At 45.2% G+C, this 24595-nt stretch overlaps 1 protein-coding gene across 4 annotated transcripts in view; it reads left to right on the top strand.

Annotated features, from left to right (window-relative positions):
* Nucleotides 1–23105, top strand: part of LOC149356976 (uncharacterized) — a 592868-nt gene extending 569763 nt beyond the window's left edge. For 2 of the 4 annotated variants that reach the window (XR_016291745.1, XR_016291754.1), the window contains 2 exons: nt 17562–17629; nt 22952–23105. The gene's annotated coding sequence lies outside the window, so the exon portion shown is untranslated. The remainder of the gene's footprint in view (nt 1–17561; nt 17630–22951) is intronic. The other 2 variants (XR_016291746.1, XR_016291755.1) reach the window with 1 other exon arrangement.
* Nucleotides 23106–24595: the final 1490 nt, after the last annotated feature.

Below are 24595 nucleotides of genomic sequence, written 5' to 3'. Positions count from 1 at the left end.
AACTTCTGTGAGTGCATGAGCTGCCTAGCACAGTGACTAGTGTCCGTGTAGTGAAAGTGATTGCGATCGAAGCGAGTGCTTTTACATCAAGGCAGTGAAATGTGCACCTTCGAGAGCTCACTACGCACGCCGTGCTTTCCTAATGCTGAAATGAACGTGGCGTTGTGCAGCTAGTCGCATTCGTTGCGATGGTTGCAGTGATCGCTACCGAAGCGTGCACATGACGTTGTTGCTGGCTACGTATTCATTACCATTTTGTTCGCGATTCGTGTTGGCACTGTGCTTGAGAATTGCCGTGTGTGCGACGTGATGCGATGCGAGCTTGGCTGCACGGTCGTAGGACTGTTTTGCGGTGACAACAGCGATGTCGCCATCCTTCTGCGCTTTGGTGCTCCATTCGGTACGTTTTGTGATGATGGGTGCTCGGGTTACGACTTACCTGAGAAACTGTGTAACCTGTGTGAAAACATCGATGCAGTGCAAATGTATCTTTGGGAGCGTCATTTCTTTTTATTTCCTGCTGGCTGTGCACACATTTGCCTGCAATAAACATATCGGCGTGATGAATGGGTGACTGAACACTTCCTCTAGCCATTTCGGTTTAGGTTGTAACAACATGGTATTACGCGATTACAAACAAGAATCATTGCCGCTTTTAAATCACGGCTGATTGGCACTGTACAAATCTCTAATATGGGCCAACTCATAAGTCTGTTTTTCATGAGCATTTCAATTGATGTAGCGCAGAAAAAAAAAGTGTGGCAGCAGCTTATGCAATCAAAACTGTCCACAGAGCAAGTTGAGCATAATGAGTCTATGAAAAACAAGAAAAAAATATTGAGAAAACCTTTGCCATTGCTTTTGTTTCTCTTTTTGCTTAGCAGTGTTAAGACAATATTGACAAATGCTTGGCAGTATTCAGTTTAAGTGGGATGTTTGTTTCCACTGCAATCAGAAAAATACAGTGGTCTTGAAGCACCTCATAGGCAATGACAGTGTCTATTGTTGATTTTGCTCATGGTCCTTTTGGATCCGGAGATCAGTGGTACGAAACTTAATGTGTTTGCAATGCTATTGTTGCAGAGCTGCTCGCGAAATCGGCTTTATTGGTGTTAAGCGGTTGTTCAGCAGCGCTTCCTGGGTCAGCCGCAGCAGTTTGTTTAACAAGACATTCTCGAAGCTTTGAGAAGATCTCGTCGATGCACTTGCATATGTCTGTCTGCTACCACCTTCATTTGCCTGTGACTGCTTGCTGCAGACATGACTACTTGCAGACTGCAAAATAAGCCCTGTGGAGCTGGCAAAGCTACGCTAGGAACAAAGACGATGGTAACAACATCACTGCACAGGGTAGCAATTCTTGCTCTGTCGTCGTCCCTTAGCACAGTTTCGACATGCCAACTTGCCACCAGTGCACCCCGCAGTACGCTATGATCAAGTTCTGTGAAATTTACAGAAAGCAACAACGGGAAAAGAAGCAGGTTGTATAGGCATATCTAGTGCATGCTGTACAGATAGCTTCCTGCCTTATTATAGCCTGGCCCCTCTGTTTTAGAGCGCAGCTCTTTGGCGTCCGTTCCTGGGTTTCGCGTCGTCGTCGGCGTTGTCATCGGCCTCGTAACCAGCTCCGCCCCCCTTTCATCCCCCCAGCGCTAGCAGCGACCGACTGATACCGCTGGATGCCGGTGACGGCGCTAGAGAGTCAAGATAACGTGACTGCATAGAACACCGTCGCCGCCATGCAGAAAGAGGAGGAAAGGGTCCCCCCCCCCTGTTCTTGTGTGGCGGATAGGGTGCTCTTCAGTTGCCGACGCGCCGGTTTTTTCACGTAGGCCCCGGCACGTCGACGAATATGTGACCACCTTCCCACGGCTAGACCTGGTTCTTAGCGCTGCGGAAGCGAGGGTATCATATTGTTTGTGTCGGCATCGGCGGCGTTGTCCCTGAAACCAACTCCGCAGCTGGGGTTGACTCACTATCGAAAAGGTGAAACAGCTTATTTGCTGCGCTCAAATTTTGCATTAGGAAGTAAAGTAATCGTCGGTAATTTTTTAACCCTTCATCACCCAGCACCTATGGCCCTATTTGTGTTATTGGCATGTGCTGCAAATCACCAAACACATTTCATACTCTTGACCCTGTTAGATTGTTTTGGCCCATTAAGTTGTTTGATTCAAATCGGCAAGCTTTTAGAAGAAATTTCTGCAATAGCCAACTTTTTCTTGTTCTTCACGACATGCACCTTGACTGCAACATCCCCCTATGATGCTTTTGTTCTTTGCTTTGAAAAAGCATGCGATTCCCCTATTTATGTGAGGCTGGTTTTCTCGTGCTTTAACTTGCATCCAATAGCTCTAAACTGGATCCAAGCTTAAACAGCCAGCCTTCGGCAGATTTCCCTTGCCAATTCTTATGTATCTTGCCTTTTCCTACAATCTCGGACGTCCGCCAAGCCACTCCTTTGGGCCTCAGCTTTTTATTACTTGCATTATTACCGTCCCTTCAGTGTTTTGTCACATGCCTTCACTGACAGCCATATGGGGTCTGCCATATTGCAATCAATACCAGCATTTCAGTTCTCCAAAACAACAATTAGCATGCCCTGGATTCTTGCTAATGTTACTGAGAATGCACTAATGTTTTTTATTGTCAGCATTACATTTTGCCAACTTATAAGGGCTTCCGATAAAGGTATATTCACTGCATACTGGTTCAAATACCTAATAATCCTCATACACCCACCAACAACCTATGATATTTACACCACGATGTGTCCTTAGTATCAACATCTTCCAAGTTACTTGCATTCAGATGCCCTGTGTGGCATTAACTTGGGTATCCTAATGGCACATGGCACAAGTCTAGCTTAACTAGAAACCTGGAATGAGTTCAGACCTGAGCCGCTTGTTTTATTCTTTGACTATTTTTGAAGCTCCAGTGTAACAGCACTAAAGGTGAATCTTCAAATTTCTGCATGTTGTGCAGAAACTGCAGTTTTTTTTAACTGTTTATCGTCATGTAACCAAGTAATCTGTTCCGACTCATGGTTCCTTCTGCATTAGTCGCACAAGCAGTGTTGTGCGTCAATTAGCTCATACCACCGCATTTCAAGGTTCATTTTTGTTTTTGCCACAAAAGGCTGGAATGGCCTTCCAACACACAGGGCTTACTAACCTCTTGACCTTTGAGCTAGTCACTGCAGAAATCCATGCAGTAAATGATGATGTTCATCCACTGAATTAGGTAAATCCCCCAAGGTGAAGATTTGTGATCAGGGAGTAATTACTCATTAGCATCAACTCAAGTGAAGCCATAAGGCTCCAAAAAAACCTACAAAGCTTTCCTTTGTAGCGGTATGGCTGTACTCGGATGCTTATGGTTAATTACTTCTTATTAGTAAATTACAAACTCCTCAAGTTCCTACTTGGTGTATCATGTTAGCTCACCACTTCAAATCGACTAGGGACAGAAAATACAGAGAAGCATTCCTAATCCACAAATTTAAAACACTGCAACCAACAGGGATTAACATGTCCAGAGGAAACCTGGAATCTCTCAGGTACATTCCAGGGTTAGCATAATTTTAAATTAACAAATGTCTTGCACGTGCTCAGACCATTTCCTAGAACCTCGCATAAGCATATTATCTTTTCAGGAGGACACAGGGGCGCGATGGGGGGCACGGGCGTGGATGTAGACAGGGACAAGCGCTTGTCCCTGTCTGCTTCTATGTCTGTGTCTTTTGTTGCGCCCCTGTGTCCTCCTGAAAAGTTATGAACCAACACGCCCAAACACAAGTACTTCTGAGTATACTATCCCTCTTTGCACCCTTCCCATGTCCTATCTTCCACCACATTTCCGGCCTTCTCACCCTCTCCCTTTGTTCACCTTTTTTTTTCCTAATCCCCTACTATCAGTTCTCGGAAACCATGACATTCCTGTTACCCCCCCCCCCCCCCCGACCCCACCTTTTGGCTTTCTCTGAACTCCAGCCATTCTCCCCCCCCTGCCTTGTCCTTCCTTGGAAATGCCCCCCCCCCCCCCCCCCCTTTCTTTCTCGTTCCAGTGCCAGCCTATTTTGTTTGCCTTGTTCTTATTTCCCTGTACCACACTGACTAATCCCCTTATCTGAGTTTTTCAGGTCCACCCAGCGCCAACCCCCCGTCGCAGCCCCTTCAAAGCCTTTGTTCATTACACACCCCCGGGATATAAGTTTTTCCACTATTGCAGCTTAACGAATCAAGGTTCACCTCCCTCCCCTTCCTGACACGCATCCCCTCTCACACCACTTTCCTTCCCCACCCCCGGGGCCTTCCTCCTCGGAGCGAAGGCCCTATTTAATCCCTGCCAATGATGAACGCTTTGCCCAGACGAAGACAAGTCCCCTTGTCGAAACGTTGGCTCAAGCAACCTGAGGTTTTCCCCTCCCTTGTTCATTTTGTGATTGCCAAGAACCATCTACCACACCCTCTCACTACCATGCACTCAAGTATTGTCATTTAGTACTGTTTAGATATAATAAATGTAGGAATAAGTTGTTCTAATGAAATGCTTAGCTGCTTGCTCAGATCAGCAAACCAATACAATGCTATCATATGCGTAAGAACTTTCCTCACAATATATTTCGAATAATATCGGGGCATATTGACACAATAGTTTTGTCGGACGGTGTACAGTTGTATTTAGGCTAGCTTACATGCTGCACAAGCTAGCTCTAGCCAGCTAAACTCGTGCACTAAAAAGCTAAGCATGCATTACTGTGCCTATCTGTGTCAGAATTTCCTTGGTGCTTCTCTTTTATCGTCTCTTCAGCTAAGCAAGACATTGACATCATAACATGGCTCAGTGAGAATGCTGCAAATGCATACTTATGCATGACTTTTATATATTCAGGATAGTGTTAACAGGACTGCTGGTTCATCTTAAACATAAAAGCCGTCAACTTCAAGTTGCAGTATAGAGATGCCAGAAACGACTTAAGCCATCACTGCTTTTCTGTTTTTCTGCAGCCTAACTTCATATTGGTCTTTTCCAAATTTCTGTTGCCTGTCAATTCCTCAGTTAATTTCTTTCTTTGAAAGAAAACAGGCAATGATATAGGTATATTTTGCTGAACATGTTGATAGTCAGCAACTAATACACTCTAAAATTCAGCATATGTTAAGTGGTATGAACATCAGTTAACAGTTAGCAATGCTCACTTTTGCTTGCCGCCTTGGGAAATGGTCATCATTACATTCAGCCATTCTACATTTTACTGATCTGTGAAAATAACTTTAGACATTGCTTTAAGGCTGTATCAGATAACATGCATATATGTCCGTCACATACTCAAACGGCTTATTTGTAGTTTCATTTTATTGCACGACATCATATCTCCCTTGCTGGAAATCCAATTTTACAAATTCTGCTTGAGATGTTAGTGTTTGCTCAAGATAACCAGATAGTATGGTTATCGTACCCTGTTTCCTTGACTTTACAAGAATTCTTTCTCAGCCTAAGCAGGGCGCCGTGGCCATGTAAACCCTCCAAATTGGTTCTTGCATTTACTCTACCTGTAATCCAGTTTACTGGCTCCGACATATCATTATATTTATATTAATGAGAATGGCATGTACAGACTTTTACGCAACACAAAGGCACCCACTCTGTTTTGCATTCACAGCGACATTTGAGAATGCTTTGGAGTTGCACAGAGTATATGCCAGCTTGTTTTGTACATAGAAACAATGACATGGCCTTTAGCAGAACTTCCCGTACTTGTTTTCAACACTGCATTCAGGCTTGTGCAACTGCAATATGAGCTCAGGAAGGAATGCTAAACCACAACTTGATGGCCCGCTGTCACTGTGCAGAACAAAGCCATACACTTTTAGCAGCCACATAGTGCTATTTTTATTTTGGCTTTAATAATGGCCTGAAAAACATGACAAAAATAAATCATTATTGTTGCAGTGTCACTGTTCTGTGAAATGCAGAACTGCTTTAACTACTACTAATTTTACCTGTTCCAATTAACTGGAAACGTAATTTCTCATGTCCAATTTGTGTTTGACAGCAGTGTTGTGCTAAATTGTGAATGTTAAATGCATGTACAATTCAGACACACACACCTTATATATTGAATAAGAAGCATGCCTTTTTCAGTAACAGTATAGGGAGGCAAGGAGAAGACCGTTTACATATTGCTTTGACTGTGCAAAATGCTTGGGAAAGGCCGCAAGTGCAATTATTTTTTTTCTCTGTCAGCAATGCAAAAACACTGCAGTGCTATTTTGAATGACTAAAAATTTTAAGCATGTAATCTTAACTATTTAAAAAAATGTGATTATACCGATTGTAATTACGGACGGTTGTTAGCAGCCTGTGCTGCAGCCTGGCCCGATCGAGAATTCGCAGTAAAAATCGCGTCGTCGTGAAATCGTCGGGGCAGCGTAACTTTCAGAGCAGGCAGCATTCTGTTATTTTGGGGCAGAAATCACGGGTCGTTGTGAGAACGTATCGTCGAATGAAGAGTACTCGATTGCGATGTGACGCGTTTTTCAGTCTCTTGGGTAGAAATGGTCCAAACACGTATCGTTTCCGACGAAATCGCTTCAGATGAGCAGACTTGCCTTCGATCTTGCGAAGTTTTGTCGCGAATTGGTTCGCGGCCGTCGGGGCCATCTGAACCGAGATCCGTGCCGTCCCAGTCCGAATCACAGCCGACCACGATTCTACCTTCGACAAAAAACCGCAGCAAAAGAAACGGTGACGCAGCGGATATTGTCTTGAATACGCCGCAATTAATATGGGTAATTTCTACCGCACGGTATCTGGGTGTTTCGCTACAAACACATGCCTGTATCGCTGCACGCGACTAGACGGGCGGCACTGCCGGGAGCGCCAATCGGAACGTTCGAACCATCCGTCTCGTCCGCCAGCAGCAAAGTGATCGTACAACACCACACGCCCGTGCGGAGGCTGAAAGCGAGCGGTTCCCAGCGAGCGGCGGATCCGCCCAAAAAACGATCGTACAACGGCCTTACCCTCGAGGCGCAAGTCGCGCCGAATACGCTCGCGCACATACGCGGTTCCGACGTGAAAGCAGCAGAAAAGTATTTCTCTCTCTCGCTGTCGAGAGAGAGTGCCGACGGCTTTACGTCTGCCTGTCTGCCCCTGCGCGGGGTCTCCCGGCCCTCGGCGTTAGATTGTTTGCCGGTTTCGGAGCCGATGCTCGGAGTTGACGTGGTGCTAGTTTCGTTTCTCAAGGAATGAGCACAGCGTATTTAAGGCCGTTGTACGATCGCTTTTGAGCGGATCCGCCAGGCAGGCGGACTGGCGGACCGAACGACCAGACAATAGGCATTCGCCCCGTTCGGCAGGCGAAAGGAAAGTTGGTGAACTTCAACTTTGGGGCGGATGAGCGAACCGCCCGGCGACCGAATTGCAGCGATTGGCTGCTTTTTACGTGACGTAGGCATCCGCTCCTGCCGGCAAGATGGCCGGCCGTCGACTGAACTGGGGTCCTCCATGGAGGCATAGGTCGTGGCTGTAGTGGTGGCACCTATGCCGCGAGGCATACTATATTGGCCACATGTTGATATTACGAGTGTTCAGAGCGACTGCGAACTTCTACGCGTGCAGCAGCGGCGAGCAGCGACAGTTTCCCGAGTTGAAATCGACGCTGATGTAGTTGACAGAGCGCCTCTTCAAACCGACGCAAGACCTACGCGTTGGCTGTGTCACGAAGTGTTTATATGGAGCTGTTTGTGGTTGCTGCAAGCGTTCCTAATTCCTGCGAGGATCATCACGCACAGCGGCGAACAACAGCTGCTCACGGTGAACTTCTGTGCGTGCATGAGCTGCGTAGCACAGTGACTAGTGTCCGCGTAGTGAAAGTGATTGCGATCGAAGCGAGTGCTTTTACGTCAAGGCAGTGAAATGTGCGCCTTCGAGAGCTCACTACGCACGCCGTGCTTTCCGAATGCTGAAATGAACGTGGCATTGTGCATCTAGTCGCATTCGTTTCGATGGTGGCAGTGATCGCGACCGAACCGTGCACATGACGTTGTTGCTGGCTACGCATTCGTTACCATTTTGTTCGCGATTCGTGTTGGCACTGTGCTTGAGAATTGCCGTGTGTGCGACGCGACGCGAGCTTGGCTGCACGGCCGTGGGACTGTTTTGCGGCGACAACAGCGATGTCGCCATCCTTTGCTTTGGTGCTCCATTCAGTACGTTTTGTGATGATGGGTGCTCGGTTTACGACTCGCCGGATAAACTGTGTAACCTGTGTGAAAACATCGGTGCAGTGCAAATGTATCTTCGGGAGCGTCATTTATTTTTATTTCCTGCCGGCTGTGCGCACATTTGCCTGCAATAAACATATCGGCGTGATGAATGGGTGACAACACTTCCGCTAGCCATTTCGGTTTAGGTTGTAACAACATGGTATTCCGCGATTACAATCAAGAATCATTGCCGCTTTTGAATCACAACTGATTGACAGTGTACAAATCTCTAATATGTGCCAACTCATAAGTCTGTTTTTCATGAGCATTTCAATTGATGTAGTGCAGAAAAAAAAATAAAAAGTGTGGCAGCAGCTTATGCAATCAAAACTGACCACAGAGCAAGTTGAGCATAACGAGTCTTGATGAAAAAGAAGAAAAAAATATTGAGAAAACCTTTGCCATTGCTTTTTTTCTCTTTTTGCTTAGCAGTGTTAAGTCAATATTGACAAATGCTTGGCAGTATTCAGTTTAAGTGGGATGTTGGTTTCCACTGCAATCAGAAAAATACAGTGGTCTTGAAGCACCTCATAGGCAATGACAGTGTCTGTTGTTGATATGGTCATGGTCCTTTTCGATCCGGGGATCAGTGGTACGAAACTGGATGTGTGCGCAATGCTATTGTTGCAGAGCTGCTCGCAAAATCGGCCTTATTGGTGTTAAGCGGTTGTTCAGCGGCGCTTCCTGGGTCAGCCGCAGCACTTTGTTTGACAAGCCATTCTCGAAGCTTTGAGAAGATCTCGTCGATGCACTTGCATATGTCTGTCTGCTACCACCTTCATTTGCCTGTGACTGCTTGCTACAGACATGACTACTTGCAGACTGCAAAATAAGCCCTGTGGAGCTGGTAAAGCTACGCTAGGAACAAAGACGATGGTAACAACATCACTGCACAGGGTAGCAATTCTTGCTCTGTCGTCGTCCCTTAGCACAGTTTCGATATGCCAACTTGCCACCAGTGCACCCCACAGTACGCTATGATCAAGTTCTGTGAAATTTACAGAAAGCAACAACGGGAGAGGAAGTAGGTTGTATAGGCATATCTAGTGCATGCTGTACAGATAGCTTCCTGCCTTATTATAGCCTGGCCCCTCTGTTTTTAATCCTTCATCACCCAGCACCTATGGCCCTATTTGTGTTATTGGCATGTGCTGCAAATCACCAAACACATTTCATACTCTTGACCCTGCTAGATTGTTTTGGCCCATTAAATTGTTTGATTCAAATCGGCAAGCTTTTAGAAGACATTTCTGCAATAGCCAACTTTTTCTTGTTCTTCACGACATGCACCTTGACTGCAACATCCCCCTATGATGCTTTTGTTCTTTGCTTTGAAAAAGCATGCGAATCCCCTATTTATGTGAGGCTGGTTTTCTTGTGCTTTAACTTGCATCCAATAGCTCTAAACTGGATCCAAGCTTAAACAGCCAGCCTTCGGCAGATTTCCCTTGCCAATTCTTATGTATCTTGCCTTTTCCTGCAATCTCGGACGTCCGCCAAGGAACTCCTTTGGGCCTCAGCTTTTCATTACTTGCATTATTACCGTCCCTTCAGTGTTTTGTCATATGCCTTCACTGACAGCCATATGGGGTGTGCCATATTGCAATCAATACCAGCATTTCAGTTCAAAACAACAATTAGCATGCCCTGGATTGTCCTGTTTGCTAATGTTACTAAGAATGCAGTAATATTGTTTTTTATTGTCAGCATTACATTTTGCCAACTTATAAGGACTTTCGATAAAGGTATATTCACTGTATACTGGTTCAAATACCTAATAATCATCATGCACCCACCCACAACCTAGGATATTTACACCATGACGTGTTGTTAGTATCACCGTCTTCCAAGTTACTTGCATTCAATTCCCCTGTGTGTCATCAACTTGGGTATTCTAATGGCACATGGCACAAATCTAATTTAACTAGAATCCTTGAATTAGTTCAGTCCTGAGCCGCTTGTTTTATTTTCTCAGGCCATTTTTGAAGGTCCAGTGTGACAGCACTAAAAGTGCATATTTGAATGTCTTCATCTTATGCAGGTTTTTTTTGCTCCTTACCAACACGTCCCCAACTAATCAGTCCCAACTTGTAGTCTCTCGTGCACTAGGTGCACTAACACTCTTGTGCCTCATTTAGCTCATATGCCACTGAATTTCAAGATTCGTTTTTGTTCGTGCCACAGAAGGCTGTAACGGTCTTGCATCCCACAAGGCTGTGTATCTTACTGTCCTTCGAAGTGGTTACTACAGAAATCATGCTATAAATTACGAACTCACTGAGCTCCTACCTGGCACACCATTTTAAAGCTCGCTACTAAACTAACGTCATTTAGGACCACTGAGGCGTGATAAATATGAAAACAAATAGATCTGATACAGTGCCTGATATAGATCTGATATAGTGGTCACCTCGGCAAACCAGTACAATGCTCTCTTATGCATAACGTGTTCATTGAGAACTTTGTTCATAATTTATTTCAAACTATATTGGGGCAGATTTACACAATAGTAGCATTTGGGCTAACTTTGCACAAGCTAGCTCTAGCTACCTACATTCGCTCACTTTAAAGCTAAACATGCATTAGTGCACCCACCTGTTGTTGACCAGGCTTCTCTTTGTGCTTGTCTGTTCTGCTCAGCTGAGCAACACACTGACTTCATGATGTGGCTCAGTGAGAATTCTACATGTGTATGCTTATGCATGTAACTTGTATATAGTCACATGTACTTAGGATAGTATTAACTGGGCAATTGTTTGAGCTTAAAAGCTCTCATCATCAGATTGCAGCAAAGATATAGCAATAAAAGACAAAAGTCATCACTGCCTTTCTGTTTTTCTTCGTCATCCTTCGGCCTGACTTCAACTTGGTTTTTTTCCAACTTCCTTATGACTACTGATGGCTCAGTTAATTCGTTTCCTTGCAACCCAGACTGGCAGTGGAATAAGGGTATTTTGCTAAGAAATTGGTAATTAGTAACTAGTACGACATTATTCTATATATAACAAGTGGTGCGGATATCGATTAACAAATACAGATTCTCTCTTTTGCTTGCTGCTTTGGGAATCAGAGTTGCCCTTAAAATTTCTCATATTATTATTTACTGATCAGAAAGGACGTACCTTCAAGATTGCTGTAGAGCTTTACTGGAGAACTTAAGCATCTATGGCCCACACATACTTCAATGGCTTATTTTTGAATTCATTCTGTCCTGAGACATCATAGCTCTTATTTCTGAAAATTAACTTTTTCGCATTCTGCTTCATATGATTGTGTTTGTTTGAGGTAACTGCAAAATATGAAGCAGTTCCCGTTCCCTTGACTATACAAAGCATTCTATCCTAGTCTCCGCCAATATTTGCTATGTAAACTTTCCAAATCGGTTCTTGCATTTCCTTAACCTCTAGGCCAGTGTACTTACTCCCTTATCTAATTATGTATGGATTAATGAGGATGGCACATGTATACTTTTCTGAAATATGGAGCAACCACTTTGTTTTAAATTCATGGGACAGTTAAGAATGCTTTGTGGTCATACGCACAATACGCCACCTTGTTTCTGTGCATGTCAACATTGATTGGCTCTCAACAGAACTTTCCACACTTGTTTACTATGCTGCATACTGGTTTGCACAATGTTCACTGCAATGCCACCTCAGGAAGCACTGGTAAAAGGAAGCGGCCTGCCCACTGTCACTGCAGAACAAAAGCGTGCACTTTAGTACAGTGATGCGCACCATATCCGCTTTGAAGCCACTGAGTAGTATTTCTATTTCAATTTTCGTAATGGTGTGAAAAACATGACGAAAAAAAATCAGAAAAGAAATCAGTATTATTGCGTCGTCATTTTTCTGTGATATTGTAAACACCTGCAGTTAACACTGATCTTCCATATTAGTAAAGGTTGGGAACATTGTAATTTCCTCATGTATAGATGCATTCATATCTGATGGTAACATGCTAAAATATGCTGATTTTTTCATGCATGCATAATACACACATACACATACACCTTTTCTTTAATGAGAGACAGTGGCGTGTTTGATGTCATTTGACCACACATACTATGATGTGGATAGAGTTGAGGTGCGGCGGGAGTGAACAGGGACACAAGAAGAATGATATACAGGTGATGCTGGATTTCCCACAGCTGAAGAACCAAGCTGGGCAAAAATGATCTGGTTTGGTTTGGTTTGGTTTATGGGGTTTAACGTCCCAAAGCGACTAAGGCTATGAGAGACGCCGTAGTAGAGAGCTTCGGAAATTTCGACCACCTGGGGTTCTTTAACGTACTATGACAGAGCATTGTTAAAGGCTGTGAACAAGCAGTCCACATCAGCAGCAGCAGATGCCCTCTCTACAGATGCAACAACCAATCTTGTCAAGGTCACCTTGACGTCAGAAGCAGTAGCATGGACTAAGCCTCGGTACTATTCCCTTTTATCTAAGAGCACACAGAGGCATCTGCTCTACGTCACCTCTTGTGTAGGACAGTCCAGCATACACTGTTCGTAATATTGCTTTGGACAGTTGGCAGTATCAGTGAGGTGTTTGTTGCGGGTTGTCTCTTTTTGTTTCATGTTAACTATGCGTATCTATTCCTACAACAAATATTTTTGTTTGCATTGAATTGGCATCTAAGCTCAGCCAACAACCAATGTTCAGTTTTGGTTTTTGGCTGTCAGAACATGTTATCACCGAACACTATAGTCAGATTCAATTTAAGTCTGCAGTGAAGCTCTGCCATCTGGACCGCCGCACAGAATTCTTCCGCGCCAAAAAAATAGTCCGCTGTTAAAACTTTTATTGTATACTACCATAAGAAGCTTATTACAAGAAAAAATGATAAGCTCTAGAATTCTGATACCTGGATAGATTAATAAAGTCAAACATCGAACAACTTATTTTGTTTACTGTTATTGGTTAGTGGAGTAATACAGGATGCCTCGGGCCATGACCGAGTGCTAACAACTGCTGTTTCTTTTAAGTTTTATCCTACTATACATGAGGTACGCGGTATGTGAACCAGAATCATAAAATTTCAGTCACAGCAATTTCATCTTGTTCAGATGTTTGATGTGTGTTCCACAAGGTCACCATCCTCAAATCTAGCAAACCATTGTCATGAAATGCACCATTATTTTTTAACTTGCAGTTATGTTGTAGGTAGGCAGCCAACGTCTGTGTTAAAGTACTCCACTCAGGATGTCGGTTTGCTTCTGCAAACAATGGAAACTCACTAAAAGCATGTGTTTGATTGCACAGACAGTTACCAGTTGAAAATAATAACAGTCATATTCACCCGACATAACTGCTATCATTCAGCAGCACAGAGAACCCTACGCAACGTCGTATAGGCTTGCGCCTACGCTTACGCTGCTGCTGAATGACTGCGTCGGCAGCGACGAACTGCGCGACTAATGGCCAGTTCACCCTGTTTGTGTTGCCCATGTAAGCAGTCAAAACCTCTACAGCCGAGCTACTCATGTGGTAGCTGACGAGAGCCGCGTACAAGAGCAAGAACTTCAAAAACCACGCCATGGCTATGCCGAAGTTCAGCCTATGTGCCGGTCGCCGAGGAGCAAAAAAAGACCACGTTTTCGCGCCGTCTAGGTTGCCAACAGGAGCATGCTATTGGACAGACGGCAATCCCGGGCGCGCCAATCGGAACGCTTTAAACCATCCGCCTCGTCCGCCAGCTCCAAAATGATCGTACAACACCCATTCCGCCCCACGCCCGAGCGAAGGCCGAAAGCGAGCGGTTCGCTCGCTGGCGGATCCGCCCAAAAACGATCGTAACCGATAGAACGAAACCCGAGGACGGCGCTCTTCCGAACGGGTCCTGCATCCCGGAGGCACGCAGCATTTCATTGCGCAGCTCAGACGACCCAGCCGCACTTCGCGAAACACACGGGCGCACTGAGGCACTGGCCTCTGGGCACATACATATCTCCAAACTCCATGGCCTGTGTGCGCTTCAAATTCGAGCGCAGCTGTGTTGGTCGTCCGACGCAACACAGCGAGAGAGCGAAACCGAAATTCGGCTAAGTTACCGCTGCCCTGTCACGTGAGGGCCTATTTTCTATGATGTTTCCTATTATATTTTTTATGACTAGGCTTCAAGATTATGACGTCACGCTCTCTCCTAGTTTTTTTTTCCTTCCATGACCGCGACAGGTGCTAAGTATTTCACTTTCTCAAAACCAATGTTTATTTCCCTTGCTTGCTGACCGCGTCTATTTTTCATTCGTCGCCACCACGCAGAATATCCGCCGCTAGAGATACCGTGCTGTGAGCGCATCATTTTTTTTCGTACTCCCACCTCCAGATGTCTGGGCAGCGTGATCGCAGCGCCCTGCCACTGTAAACCTTTGCTTCAAACACAAACCTTTTGGCGTTGCTATTGTAACTGTTTGTAAACAAAGGTGGCGCTGCGGTCGGCAGCGACGCGGGGTGTAGGCAAAAACGTAGCATGCCCACTCCGCGCCAAGTGATGCTGCCTTCGAAACCATAGTTTCTTACCTAGAGGGAAAGCTGGCGGCGCTGCTCTTCAGCCACCATGGACGCTCAAAGCATCATGGGGCGGTGAGCTACTTGTTGCGAGACAGTCGTAGTTTTTCAGGAAGACGGAGTGGCATTACTGAGATGATTCATTCCGAAAACGCTGTTCGTGTGTGCGCAGACGACTTTCGCGCGAACGCAGTGTGCAAAACCCATAGTAGCGAAATCGCAACAGCACGCGACGCCAATAAAAGGTTTCTTTTTTCAAAATGCCATTAAAAAAGCTCAAAGTATCTAGGGAACAAATTTTTTTTGAAAACATATTTTGTTTTAATAGTGCGCCTGTTAATTACGAAATATTAGTTTTTGTAGTGTTCATTACTTGGCCAATAGGGTAGCTAGCCATCTCTTATTTTGGGCAAACTTTGCACTTACATGCTTTTCTGCTCGTTTGTTGCAATCATTAGACAAGATATTGAATGTTAAGACATTTTTAGTTATCAAACAGCTTTATTTGTTTATTATTTTTTGGCCAAAAGTTGTAGTTCTGCAGTCGGTACATTGCAGTCGCTTGCAGGAGTTGAGATAAGCATTTTTCCCGGCTGCTACTAATTGTGCCCAGAGCCGAGCAGTGGGAGACAGCACGAATACGACGCAGTAACTGGAAGTAGCCGCCTGTCTCACACGGGTATTTCCGCTTTATTGATTTTTCTGCTGACGAACACCAGCATAGGGCACCCTAAACTGGCAAGCAGCCAAGCGCCACTCGCGCGGGGGTCTGTTCCCATGCGGTAGCACGCTCCTTCTTTGGATTTGAAACGCGCGCGCAACGGCGCGGCGGCGAAATGTAAACATAAGAGCCCGCTGGAGTAAGATGGCGCCGAGCTTGTTTCCTGCTTCACAAAATGTCACGTGGCGGCCTTTCCTCTAAATTTTCAAATTTTCCTTCCTCCAAGAGTCGGTAGCTCACCGCCCCACGAGGCTTTGAGCGCCCATGGTGGCTGAAGTGGTCTCGAGGGGGCTCCACGCAAACTCCCATAGAAGGGGCGCCAGCTTTCCCTCTAGGTAATAGTAAGAAACTCTATGTTCGAAACCAACTCGCGTACGCGAATATTTCAAAGCATGCGCGTCGCTTGTGGTTAGAAGCATTTCTGTTGGTGACCGAAGAGCAGTTCAGCACTTTTTCAACCTGTTTGCCAGACGGAATTACCTGGCGAAGCGCTGCATCGGCTTCCTTCTCCGCTCCTATATTTCGCAGCAACGGCGCGGCTTCGGTGGTCGACTACTAAATGAAACCGAGAAAGCACGAGGTATGGAGGCAAACTAATCGTCTGCAGTCTTAACATCTGGGCCGATACAGCATACCCGATCGCTAAGTGCAAGAAGGACGACGGGATGCACGACGCGAGGCTGCTTTTTTCACATGATGAACCTTTGTGATGTGCCTGCTCCTGTCCAGCCACTTCAGTGCGGAGAACGCCGAGCACTACTGTGTGGAACCAGCGGAACACAGACGCAGGACAAGAAAAAAGGAGGAACACACACCACACCGCTGGTGTGTGTTACAGCGGTGTGGTGTGTGTTCCTCCTTTTTTCTTGTCCTTCTTCTGTGTTCCGCTGGTTCCACCCTGACAACATTATGAACCAACTAGCCCAGCAATTTACGCTCCAGCACTACTGGACACTGAAGTCATGCAGCTTGAATAAGTCATGCAAATGCGGTCTTTCAGTTTGGAACTTTGTCGAGTGTGCAGCGAACTTATGTTTTATCCTTCACTGGTAATGTCTGAAAAAATGCTCTTTTTGTTCGCTTGGCTTTAAGAGAGGTGCACAGGGGAATGGATAGAAGTCTATCTCGAGCTAGAACGAAGTTACGCTCGCTCTGCAGAGCTAAATATTTTAAGTCATTCTGCTTGATAAGTGGTTTTTGGTCTGGTATTTGCTCTTTTCGCCAGGTTCTGATTGACCAGTAATTGTAAAATTCAGGTAATATGGGAAAGAAGGCTGCATGATTTTGCTGATATCTTTGCGACGTTTAATCGTTTTCTAGGATAGGGGTTGAAAAAACGTACGTAAGTTTAAGCTCGTGGAAGTGAAAATAGGGAAGAACTACGCGTCGTATGTACATACTGCCAGACTACAGTGCTGCTTCAAACGTCGCGCTTAGTGGCCCGATGAATGCTGAAGGCGACTGGCAACAACTGTTTTTCTTTTTAGCAAGAAGAGATGCCCGGGACGTAGTCTGGGTGATTGTCATCTGAAAACGGTCCCCTGCATTCAATTTACGGTCACACCCACACGGAATGTCGTGTTCAGACTTCTCATAATGAGAGCCCAACAGAACGCGAACTAGCTGCAGACGTTGATTCTCGCACTGTTCGCCGCGTGACTGAAGAGCAAACATGCGGATTAGGAGGCGCAAACTATCATATTTCGATGCAGAAATGCAATACTAACCGCGCAGCCAATCCGTCGCCGAACTTTTCCCGCTCCACGGCCGCTGCGCATCGCTTCGACCCATATCTAAATGCGATAAACTTGTGGAAGCTTGTGCCGCTGCCTTTCTTCAGCATTGCGGTTCAACCACCCGCACAACTCGCCGGAATATTGCGAAATGAGGTTCAAAAAGGCGCAAGTGTGGCATACCCAAGGCACACGGTACCGCCTTTTGCCTACACAATGAAAGTCACTGCTGACTCCAGCGCCGCCGCATCTCCGTGACGTCACGGCCTGACGCTTGTCTATGAAGGGATGAAGGCCCACGCGAGGGCCATTCTTTTGTTGCAGTTCGTGTGGAGTCATGTTCGATAATGCGGCTCACTTCGACACCGTTCCTGGTATTGGCCACCCACAATGTAAGCGCCGGCTAAAGCAGTTTTTCTAATCTTTTATTGGGGGAACTGAATATCTCGAAGCGCGTTTTTGCTTGCGTGTGATGATCGAGCGTGATGCGTTGCGAACTGCCGCCGTTGTGCGCTCCACGGCATTTTTCTTTTTAGGCTTATCGAACAAAAGCCGCTAGTGCCTGGGTTTGAGTCGGCGATCGCTCCATGGCATTTTTTTTTCAGGCTAATGGAACGCAAGCTGCTGATGCCTTGTTTGCACTACTGGCCGTGCGCGAAAATCGAACGTTTTCTAGGCCTAACATGTGGCCGTGGTTGTTGGGTTCTTTTCCGTGTGCTGAATTTCGCAGCATTCGGGCGTTTCTGAATTTCGCCTCTATGGAAATGCGGCTTTCACGGCCGCGATCCGATCCCGCTACATTGCCCTCTGATCTGCACCATGGCGTCTGACGTGTCACGAGGTCGAAAAGGCGCATGAGGATGCAGTGATGATTAATGATTAATGGTGTTTATTGGCACAAGTGCATCGAGGCCAAATAGCGCCAGGGACAATGGATGGTCTCAGGATGAGATTTATAGCAAGTGATGAATATAGTAAACCCTAATGTAAAATTGCGTGCAAAAATTGAAAAACTTCAGAATTGTGCACTGTTTATTTAGATAGCACAAAATTCCTGGATCATAACTGTTCACTCAAAAGAGGCCAATAGTAGAACACCAATTTTTTTAAAAGGTGGGCATTCTTGATAGTGGGATTAATGAATCCGGTGAAACAGAATTTAGGGTGAAGTTAAGTTGGCTGCACTGTTTGTAGACTTCTGGAATTTGTGCTCTCCGGTTGTTCTTGCATCAATTACACTGAATGAGGGCATGCACAACAAAGTGGCTGTGCTCACATTTATCACATACAGGGCAGAGGTTTACACGAATAGATATGAGTACATTCAATGTTAATCATGTCCTCTGTATTGTCAAAGCCACTGAACAAAGCATTTTTTAAGCTGTTCCTTCCAGTCACCTGCATAAGGCTTGATAATTGAGCACATGGGTTGTCTGTTTCTTTATCCCTTGCACTTTGCCACATTTCAGCTATTTTGTGTTTAATGTGGCATCTGTTGGGAATGTGGGTAATATCCACAGGTCCCATGTTTTGGGCTCGGATGCTGTCGCCTTATCAGCTTCATTTCCATATGTTAGTGTCTTGGGACCCAAGAAAATGTTATTTGCAGGCCTTATTCAACGACTCCATGATACACTCAAGCACTGTGCTGAAAGTGGCATGCTTATTTTTTCCTGTAATCCAGAGGGCTGAGACAACACTATGCAAGTCTGTGTATTTGACAGGTTTTGTTATTTTGTTTTCTGAAATATTTTAATGCAGCCGTGAGGATTGCAAATGTTTCGTCAGCGAAGACAGTAGCGTCCTTGCTTATGGTTTTGGTTGACGAGAGTGTCATTCCAACAATCGTGCACCTAACAGAATCTGTGCATTTGGATCCATTGGGGTAAAACTCTTCACAGTTGTGTTTTTCTTGAAGGGACAGAAATAGCTGTTGGATAGCTTGCAGGGGGCTATTCCTCTGAGGAACAGCCAGAAACGATTTATCACATTCAGTAAGCTGAAGAAACCATGGAACCATGGAAGAAACCATGCATTTAGTGGGGCAGTCATCAAGGGGCACATCAGTTTGATCAGCTTGAGTTCTCACGTGCGGGAGGAAAGGCTGCTGGTAAGTTGGTTTCTCTCGCATACAGCCTGAACAGGTGATCCCTAAGCAATTTGACCTTGAGAGTGTTTATCATCTATAGATATGCTTGCTGTTTCTATAGACTCCACACATTGGTAGCAATGAGTAAGCTCTGAACTGGACTAGTTCTGAAGCTGCCTGCAGACAAACAAATGCACATTGATATGCTGGATTGAGGAGTCTTAAGATGGATTTTCTCATGGATTGGTACACTATGAATTCATAGTCTGTATTCTTGAAAGAAGCAGACTACGTTACAATTCTAGCAGGCATTTTGTATCGCTAGCCCTCGAAGGGCATGACAGGGTTTTTAAAATAATCATTTTTTTATAGTTTCCTTTTACGTATTTGATATGGGATAGGATTGCAAGTTTCTCATCTAAAATGATGCCTAAAAATTGTTGCTGTCTCATTAAATTGAATTTTTGCCTATCAGGAGAGATGGAAGACCTCGGTACCGTACCTCATTTATGTAAGAAAAGTGTGCAGGTGGTTTTTGCAGCATTAAAAAGGAAAAGATTCTCATCGGCCTAGTTCGTAAGCAGGTCAATCGTCGCCTTCACCTGTCCCTCACGTATCAACCAAATGCAGGAGTGCAAGCTGGTCTGGAGATCATCCACATAAAAAACAGCATAAAACACCAAGGCTGGAATGGCAGCATGCAGTGAATCATTTTCCGGATAAGTAGTATAGTACAGCTCAGTACGTCACCCTAGGGGATGTTGTTCTCTTGCACAGAAACTCTTGCTAGGGCATTTCCACCCTGACTCGGAAAGTGTGGCGAGTCTGGTAGCTCTGCTAAATGTGGAACATATTCCCACCTATCCTGCAACTTGACAGACTCTGCAGGATGCCGCGACTTCAAGTTGTGTCTTGCACTTTTCAAGATAAGATCTCTCAAGTTGTCACAACGTCAAGTGTGTCCAAGCACTTTTCAAGATAAAAAAAAATAGAGAGGCAGAACCACTTTTATTAAATGCATACTGGTAAAGGCCTCTGGTCAAGGCTATTGGTCTATAATTTGTAACAGCTGAGGATCTTTTTGTTGTTTTAGAATGTTGCCATTTTCTTCTGAAAAGCTTTTGCTTTTCTGGTTCTTTTATTTCGTCATTTATCTGTCGAACTGTGCGGAGTTTTTTTAATGCCTCTCTAAATGTTGTTGGCAGGCAGATGTGTGTTTACCGATAATTTCAAAGTTTGCAACTTATTTATTTATTTATTTATTTCATAATACTGCAGGCCACTGCTTGGCCCAAGCAGGAGTGAACTTGCATTGTTACAGAACAAAAAAGAATAAAATTATTCAATATTAGCAGCACACGGATACCAAAGAAGAAAACCAAAAGAATAAACTTATACAATGTTAGCAGCGCACGGATACCAAAGAATAAAACCAAAAGAATTACTTAAACACACTTAAACACAGTATGCATTATTCACCGCGAGCGGAGCAGCAGTTTGTATACACAAGAATTTTCGCCACATCAAACCGTCGTTTCTTGATGGATCCTATGGGATGTTATGCAACTGCTAATGTCAAAGAACTCTGGCTATGACAAACGAGTCGACAGCACTGCGTGAGTTGCAGGCATTGCGTAATGCGCACGAAGCCTACAACACAGGTCCCGAGGCGCCAGTTCATTAGCATGGCCAGTAACCGGCTCTTAATTTTTTGTTCTTCAAAGTGGCGGTCAGTAGAAGTGGTTACGGCAGTGTCCGGCTGCGGCGAATGTCCCTGTGTTTTGTGTGCCACACGGTAGCACCATCCCCTCTTCGGCACGTGGGGAGCGCTGGTAGCTTAGTTGAAGAGGCGGCAAGGAAAGCCAGGGGTGCTGTTGCTACTGAAGGAGTAAAGAAAGGAAAGGAAAGTGGCTGATGAGGGACGCTCCTCAAGACTCGTGTTCGCCTATCAGTATCTATCAGCCATCCTAGAATATGATACACTATTCCTATGGTGCATTTCTTGTTTACATCTACACTCGATAATATGATGATGTGTCAATTTTTTTTTACTAATACCATCTTGTGTTAATTGCCACATGCTTTCAATGCATGTGTCGTATGTCTTTTTATACAGCTGCTCAAAGTTGCAGGTATTCTGTTGCACCGAGAAGTTTCCGAGCATTGGCTTCATGTTAATGACATGTGCACTAGGTGTGTATGGGTGCTTTACAGTGCTGTATCATGGGGCTGCCATTACACACCTCCTGACTGCTCGGTGTGTGTCTCGTTGCGACGGCTCCTGCGTCTGATGTTTCGGTTTGGCTGATAGGGTTGTAAAGCAGTGGGAAGGCAACACTGTGGTTGGTCCAAAGCTTCGAAGGACATGTGAGAATCCTCATTTGATCACTTTAGGCGTGAAAACATAATCTGGCTTCATGTCGCGAGAGCCGCTGAGCTCTCCTCCTGTTCGAGGCAATGGGTGGATCGTCTGAATGCTTGTCTTTACATCCGCTGAAGGCTTTGCTTAACGTTTTTTATTGTTATTATCTAAAACGGCAAGGTGTAAGGCTCCTGTGGCAGCACAGGTCGTTGTTATATTGTGTACATGCATGCAGACACCGGTCTAAAATGCTCACGTGCACATCGTATGCATTTGTTTACAACCTGTTAAAGGTGCTTAGGAAACCTAAAATATTTTCTGCTGGTTTGCTAAACACAGAAAGGCGACAAAAATAGACACACAAATGTTACCTAATCATGTAAGCAGTACTATGCATCAAGCAGCCTTCACAAGGTCACATGCAATCGTTTCCAAGGATTCCGCGATATAATTGTTATAGCGTGTGCATGGCAACACGTTCATGCTGCGCGTAGTTCACAATTATGTCAGCTTCACATATAAAAATTTTGGTAGCTCCGTGCTCTATTTGGGGACATGAAAGTGCTCGAGGTCTGGTTGGTGGTAAGTAATCAGCTTCACTCTGAGCCAGAGTCGCTTTTAGTGACTGTCTCGCATGGACCGCGAGGAAGTGACATCCACCGAGCATAGCAGCTGTAACGCAAAAGCTTGCGGCTCCTTTTGTGGTCCACGAAAACTGCGCTACTTGGAGTGAAGTTCAGCAGTAGCACCAAGGCGGCGTGTAATAGACGGACTGACTGTAAGCGTTGTCCACTCGCACGGCTATGCATTGCACAATATGCAGTAGTGGTATGTAGGCGCGTAAGTCGTCTTTTTTTTTCATTCCTAATTTGGCCTCAGGCGCTCCTTTTATGAATGGCTGCACACCTTAACTTATCAGCGATAGGGTCTCAGCACACTGCACAGCAAATGAAAGCACGAAGGGACGATTTCGGTGGCAGAACAGCTTGTTCATGCAGCTATATTGTGCACTTAACTTTGCACGTTTTTCAAGATCGAAACCTTTCTTTCTATTTGGCTATCTAGTGCTGGCGAACATGCTTGTTGCGTTCGCCCGTTCTTAAAGGGTGGATGGCGAACAGGCATAGACAGGGGCAGCACGTCCTTGTGCAGTTTGGTTCCATGAAGCTCACAAACGGTCCCATCCCATACCTTTAACTTTCTGTCTCCATTCTTGCAATCCACAACACAGCATGTATTTTCTTACTTTTCACATCTTTGTAGGAAGAACACATTAGGCAGCCATCTGCGCCATTTCCACTGCTGCATCGAGGCATACATTCCGGCGACTTACGAGGCCGCTAATGGCGCCGTGTTCTGAGATCACCTGTGACACTATCTGGTCTGCAGACGGCTCTGGAACAGAGGAGGATTGAAAGCCTGGTAAGTTCCTGAGCTTCCCAAGTTCCTCAGTCTCAAGTCCCAACTGCTGATCGCCAGGAGCCGAAGGCCTAGGCCCTTGGACACGCCGAACGGCATGAGCAGGGGGACGGTCCCTTCGTATGTGAGTCGCATCTCAAGTCAGTGGGGCTGGTAGGTCGGGTAGGTGAGGGCATCGCGTCCAGATCTTAGTGTTCGGTGGTCAAGGCTTGGGACAGGGTGGGGGAGCAATGGTGAGGTCGGTTTGAGTCTGAAGGCAAGCTGGGAGACGCAGGCCAAGGACTCACGGCCGACGACCATGACTGACACAAGACACTGAAGCTCCAGGACCAAGATGCCGATGATTCTTCAGCTCCTCACCCCAAATGTTACGTGGCGGCCATCCGAAGAATGAAGCACGATGAACAAGAGGTGATCTATTGGCCGCTGGCCTAGCACAAGCGCTCTGTACCGTGCCACTTCCAGCTTCCTCTTCTTCATCACACATCATCACAATATGCTCATCCACCACTTACACGCACTCCTTAAGTCGGGTAACTGTCTTATCCTTTGGGAAACGGCAGTTCTCTCTTCAACAATCTCAAGTCTGCTCACAAATCAAAGCTAAAAATTAGTGTACTAGGTCCCAGGCCACCATAGCATACCTGGATATGAGGCAGGTGTTCGGCTTACAGTGTTAGCCGCTCCCCAGAATACAGACTCTGCGAAAATATCATCCCTGAACCTCAAACCACATATTAGGGACATCATTCAACAGCAGTAGCAACAGGAATGGATCAGAGCAACCGAAATCAAACTACACGCAATAAAGCCGAGAATAGGAAGTTAAACTGCTGAAAAACAAGACATTCAAAGTTGAGGATAGGACACATGTATAGCATTCCTATGTACTAACCAATGCCTCGGCACTACATTTTCTGGGTGCATTGATCAGCTTACTATTGTGCATGGTTTAATCGTGTTGGAAGGTAGAACCAGAAAGGTGGTGCCACCTTCCAGTGCTATACACAAATCAAATACCTATGCACCTGTCCTTCTTTCTTGGTGCGATGATCCAATGTTTCCTTTAAAAAGAGTTTTTAAGTTTTTATCAAAAGTAGGTTTGCTGCATGAAATTTCTTAACAACATGGATCATAGCCTCTTCCTAATTTTTTGAGAAGATGGCTGTGTTTGTTTTTTGATCAGAAATGTCAGAAGCCTTGCACTCTTTGCCCAAGTAAGAACTTCCGCTGCGGCATCTTGGTGTTTAAAATGCTATGTACATGGTCTTTTACTAATTTCTCCGCATCCCATATTATAGTGGAAATGAATTTTTTTAGGCCTTATACACCACATTTTATTTTACTACTCTTAAAAAAACTAGCAAAATGTGCTTCGAACAGGTAAAAATAAGCAAGCGCAGGTTATTTTATACGTGGCTAAAATCAAGGCAAGAGCAGTAGTACTACAGCTGTGCCAGTTGCACCAAGCTGTACGAAAAGCATGAT

This window comes from Amblyomma mixtum, chromosome 3 (assembly GCF_055824585.1).
Source record: "Amblyomma mixtum isolate Tamu chromosome 3, ASM5582458v1, whole genome shotgun sequence".
Lineage (NCBI taxonomy): Eukaryota > Metazoa > Arthropoda > Arachnida > Ixodida > Ixodidae > Amblyomma > Amblyomma mixtum.
Note: the sequence above shows the minus strand (reverse complement) of the source record. Positions and strands in the feature narration are given on the sequence as shown.